Below are 5978 nucleotides of genomic sequence, written 5' to 3'. Positions count from 1 at the left end.
TCGATGACCTTCAGGGTCCCTTCCAACTCTACAATTTGCACGTTAGCAGCTTGAGCCTGTGCTTGTATACTTGGGAGTAAATAAACTTCCTTCTATAAGGAGGGCTGTTGGTGCCATGCTTTGTGTACCACGTACTGCTTCTCCCCCAGCATTTAACTCAAATGCAGCAAGTGCATATTTCTCCCAGCTGCAGCTTGGGTGGTGAAATATACTTGGAGTAGAGAGTGGATTTTATGCTCTTTATTCAGCTCATAGTGGTGAGGAGGAATGCAAGTTCCCCCACAATATCTGCTTTATATACATTATTTACACAATGGGCTGCATCTGATTGGCTAATTCCGGGATTCTCCTGTAGGCCAATCAGGTTGCGGATTCACTTCCACCTGGAGCTGGATTGGGTGGCTCCTGCGGACCAATCATACTGCTGCATTGTTCTAGGACCAATCAGACTGCTGCATTTTGGATCCTATTCAACTCAGTACATAATAGGTGGGCTGTGTGCATTAAACATTCTCTCTTTCCACACCACTGTTACCTGAACAAAATTGTCCCAAGAACAGCATTTAAGTAAAGGGGGGGGGAGCAGGGCGAAGGGGGCAGTCAGGCCGCAATCACAATATAGCAAAGAACTGGAGATTTCCCTTAATAAACTTCATAATCTGAAAGGACGGCACTGGCTTGGAGGTGGGGAAAAGGCTCCCTGTTTTGCCAGAAGGGGCACTCTTTTTCCTGTCCCCACAGCAGTTCTTTACAGATGGATACAAATCACCCCACTTAAAATGCAGCTAGGTCATTTTTTCCTCAGTCTGCATCAAAGCTGGTCGGGAGGGCGGGGATTCATCAAAACTCAACGTTTCATAATAAATGGCAGCATAGATACAGTTTACATAGGAACTGTTGCTGACGGATGTGCACCACTTCCCAAACCTGTACTGGATGCAGAATAAACAGGAATTTATACACAACCTCTGTAAAGGAAACCAAGGCCAGCCCTACCATGAGGGGAGCATGGCCAGTTTGGTTGCACTGGGCGCAGACCCTTGGGGCATAGCTGTCAACATTTCCCTTTTTTAAAGGGAAATTCCCTTATTCCGAATAGGATTCCTCGCAAGAAAAGGGAAAGGTTGACATCTATGCCTTGGGGGCGCTGCAACTATGATGTAGGATGGAAGGCGGGAGGCGCCAAACTTTGGCGTCACACAGGGCGCCACTCGGTAGTGTGCAGTGAAATGTTTTGCAGGGAAACCTTTAGGGCCAGAGGCACGAGCTTGCGAGGGCAATGCAGAGAGTGTGCACATGAGCATCACGCCTCCTTCCCTAAGCCAGGCAGAAGCTTCCCAGGCTTTGAGAAGGATGGAACCAGGGGAACATTTAGGGGCTAGCCAAGTCCACTGACCGCACACCACTGGTGCCACAGAAATTTGAGCCCCTAAGCTAGTTTGCTGCCCTAGTATGGCTGGTGCGCCAATGAGGTGACCTGAGGCATCTCACCCCACTGGGCTGTGGGCCCAGATCTGTGGCGCTGGAGGGAAGCGTCGGTGGCACGTCTTGCCTCAGGTGCCAAAAGGTCTCAGGCTGGCCCTGTGTGCAGCAGAACAGAAAACGTATGCTGTTTGCTGAAAACAGCTTGCAGATACTTAATTGGCTTAGGGTTTTATTTAAGTTAAGTGATGAATTAATATGTTTAATTTCATAATGTGAAGATCTAAGCATGTTAATGTTTAAGTTAAATTATTTTAAGAACTATGATTTGGAAAACCGTTAAAAGGACATGCAATGAAATTCAACCAAGGGGAAGCAAGGAAGTCACTTAACAATGTTAATAAGTGTAATTTTTAATAAGGTTATGATTTATGTTTGTTTGTTTTATGTGTTTGTTTGTTTATAATGTGAAAACCAATGAAAAAAATTGAAAAAAGGAAAAAAAAGAAAAGAAAACGTATGCTGTTTGTAGGTTCTTTCAAGAAGTTTTCATTATTATGCTGTTATACATTACATACTACAGTTATTAAAATTTCCAGAGAAGTAGCTGTGTTAATCCCTGAAACCTTAAAGGTAAAGGTAAAGGTACCCCTGCCCGAACGGGCCAGTCTTGACAGACTCTGGGGTTTGTGCGCCCATCTCACTCAAGAGGCCGGGGGCCAGCGCTGTCCGGAGACACTTCCGGGTCACGTGGCCAGCGTGACAAAGCTGCATCTGGCGAGCCAGCGCAGCACACGGAACGCCGTTTACCTTCCCGCTGGTAAGCGGTACCTATTTATCTACTTGCACCCGGGGGTGCTTTCGAACTGCTAGGTTGGCAGGCGCTGGGACCGAGCAGCGGGAGCGCACCCCGCCGCGGGGATTCGAACCGCCGACCTTTCGATCGGCAAGCCATAATAAATGTGTTATCAGTCTTTAAAATGCACATGACTCTTTGTTGTTATTTAATATATCTATTTTTAAAACCCCACAAAAAACATTTTTAGTGTCTCTGTGTGAAATACCGCATTTTTCGCCCTATAGTGAGGCATCAGGCATAAGCCTGCATTTTATTAATGTTTGATCAGGGCTTGTATATTAAAGAGAGCTTAAAGATTTTCAAAAGTTTCATGCCAGGCAGAAGACCAGCAGCTTACAGAACCTTGGCAATGTTTTCCTCCTAGACAAGGGGCCCCTTGATTTATAGCAGAAAACAATTCTCAAAGTCGTAAAAGCTGAAATTACAGGCTGAGAACGGACACTGACCCTACATGTTACAGAAGATAAAAAAGGCAGAGATAAACATAATTAATAGTTGGTAAATAGTAAAATAATACCAATGTGCCTCCCAGTAAAATGAGCCAGATCTTCTTTCTAAGGTTAAAAGGCCAAGACCAAATGGGAAAAGCAACTGGCTGGAGAAGGGGGGGAATGTAAAAAGGGGAAGAGGCTTTTTTTCCCTATTTTATTTTGAGGCTGTAAACTGTTCCTTCCTTTTTACTTTGAGGAAGTTTATCCTTCTAAAAAGCTATCTATAATGTATGAAATATGCTGGCTTAAATGTAATTATGCAAAGGATTTAAGAAATGCTAGATTCTTATTTCATATAGTTGTAAGAGTTGTATTTTGAAATTAAATCAGCCACCAGTCTAGCCCCCTGCCAGACAAGAGACGCCATCCAAGCAGTCCTGATATATTAGTTGTCAGACATTTGTTTAGAAACCTTCAAATGAAGGAGATCTTTCAATGTTGATGTGAAACTCAAGATCCTTGACATATGTTTAAGATAAAAATTTAAGATTAACCATTTGTTTTAGAAGGCAATAGGGTAAGGAGGGCAAGAGGTGAGCTGGTAATTAAGATTCCTTGTTGAGACACATGTAAGATATATTACTACTTATTTGTCATTTATAGATGTAACAATATATAGCTCTTTGTGTTCCATATAAGGACAGGAGGATATGGGTGTATCTTTTAGGATTGGTTATAGCAATCAGCCAATAGGAAATTCAACCAGGCTGATTGGACAGAGGCAGCCAAAGGAGGAGCAAGGGGCCTGGGCTGAGAGAATATAAGTGCTGGCCATAATGGCAGGAGCCCAGGCCAGAGCTTGGTAACCATATACCACTGTGCCTCTCATTTATTTGTCTGACAAATAAATTATTATTTTAATTTCTCTATTGCTGCGTTGAATATTTCATTCCAGCTAAGCGTTAACCACAAGCAGGGTGCTACAATAGGACGCACTTTCCCCCCTCCAAAAATGAAGGGGAAATGTGTGTGCGTCCCATGGGGCGAATGCAGGCTGTTGCTGAAGCTTGGAGAGTGAGAGGGGTCGGTGCGCACCGACCCCTCTCGCTCTCCAGGCTTCAGGAAGACATCCGCAGCCTAGGCAGCCCTACGGGAGGTCCCGCAGGGATGTCTAGGCTGCGGATAGCAGCCTGCCGCCCAGCGCAAGGGGCTCCCTGAAGCAGAGCGCCCCCCGTGCAGGGCAGATATCCGCAGCGTGGGGAGCCTTGACAGAGGTCCCGGCAAGGCTCCCCACGCTGCGGATAGCAGCCTGCCGGCCCGGCAGGGAGGGGGGCGCCCTGAAGCAGCGCACCCCTCCCGCCGGGCAGACATCGGCCAGCCCCACAAGCTCGGGGGACAGCAGGGAGGCGCAGCGCTGCCATCCCGCTGTTTCTCGACCTGGTTCGGTTTCCCCAACCTGCTTTTGGGGGGGAAATAAAGGGAATTTTTTCCCCTTTATTTCCCCCCAAAAAAACTAGGTGCGTCCTATGGGACGGAGCGTCCTATGGGATGAAAAACACGGTAGGTAGTGAACCCTGACTGGCACTAAAAAGGTTACTAAAATTCAAACAGATGTAAACTCTTCCAGTCTATATAAAACTTTTTCCAGTGAGTAATTTGCTTCCCCAGTCTCTCTATGGCAGGATCCAGGTTATACACACCAAAGTGGAAACCTTCCAATTAAATAGGCTTTGGCATTCCTTAGCAGAGGTACAAATCATTGGTTAGTCATAGCTGTTTATTCCTGACACTACTGGAACTGAACAACTGTAGGATTCGTGTGCAACTTATTCTAGTAGGGTAGTATTACTGCTAAAGGATACTATTAAATTTTTTTGTAAGGGTGTTGTTGTTTTTTTAAAAGAAACACAATAGTGGTTGGAGTCAGCCCAAGGGAATTGTGTTCTGACTTTCTGTGTTAGGTCTGTCACTGGCAGCCCAAGCCTATTCCCTTTCCAGCCACATCAGCTTCAACAGGCTCAGGCCAGAGAAGGATATGCCCTTTGGCAGAAAGATCAGAAGGTAGTGGCTCTGGAAGAAGTTTCAGATGTGGAAAGCAAAATACATTTTGGGGTAGCAGAACGGTGCTTTAAGACAACTTCAGAAGGGTCACTGCCATTCATCCTCAATATAGAAAAGGCAAAATCCATTGCTTTATTATATTCTTTCATTCGCAGTCCCACTACGTTTATACATTTTGTCACTTTTTTCACTTAATAAATAATTAGTTGCAATATTTTTTCCTCATTTTTATCAGCTTGTCTGATCTAAAATTGTTGGCAATGGAGGCTCCTTTTGAGTGGGGGCTCTTTCAAATTACCACCCCTCTCCACAAAAAACTTGAGGCATTGCAATCCCTGCATAAGGTCTTATAGCACCTCGTTAAGCAAATTTAAATTAGTGCTTAGTTTTTGCCAAATGTGGCTGAAATATACTCAGAGTCGAGTGTGGATTTCATGCTCTTTATTCAGCTCATACTAGTGAGGAATGAAAGTTCCCCCCCAAATATCTGCTTTATATACAGTGGTACCTCGGGTTACATACACTTCAGGTTACATACGCTTCAGGTTACAGACTCCGCTAACCCAGAAATAGTGCTTCAGGTTAAGAACTTTGCTTCAGGATGAGAACAGTAATCGTGCTCTGGCGGCAGCAGGAGGCCCCATTAGCTAAAGTGGTGCTTCAGATTAAGAACAGTTTCAGGTTAAGTACGGACTTCCAGAACAAATTAAGTACTTAACCCGAGGTACCACTGTACATTATTTACACAATGGGCCGCACGTGATTGGCTAATTCCGGGATTCTCCTGTAGGCCAATCAGATTGCGTATTCACTTCCACCTGGAGCTGGATTGGGTGGCTCCTATGGACCAATTATACTGCTGCATTCTGAATCCTATTCAACTCAGTACGTAACAGTGGCGGACAGTGACTCAGTTCACATATTAACACTAAGACAACCCCTGACTTAGTGCAATTGAGCAAATATGCAGGTTCCTGAAGCAAATATCTGGGACACTGTACTTCTCTGATCCTGCTGCTGTCATAGTTTGGCTTAGCATTGTGTCTGAACCCAGACTAACGGTTTATCTTGCTCCAGACAAGTCACAAACTCTAATCAAGTTTTGTTAATGTTTACTGCTCACGAGCCCAGATTCAAATGTAACCATTAAGCCAAAATTACCAGATGTAGCACAGCAGTCAGACTGGGAGACCACACCGTCACTC

The sequence above is a fragment of the Podarcis vaucheri genome, assembly GCF_965113315.1.
Source record: "Podarcis vaucheri genome assembly, chromosome: 17".
Taxonomy (NCBI): Eukaryota; Metazoa; Chordata; class Lepidosauria; order Squamata; family Lacertidae; genus Podarcis; species Podarcis vaucheri.
This window is presented reverse-complemented; position numbering follows the sequence as displayed.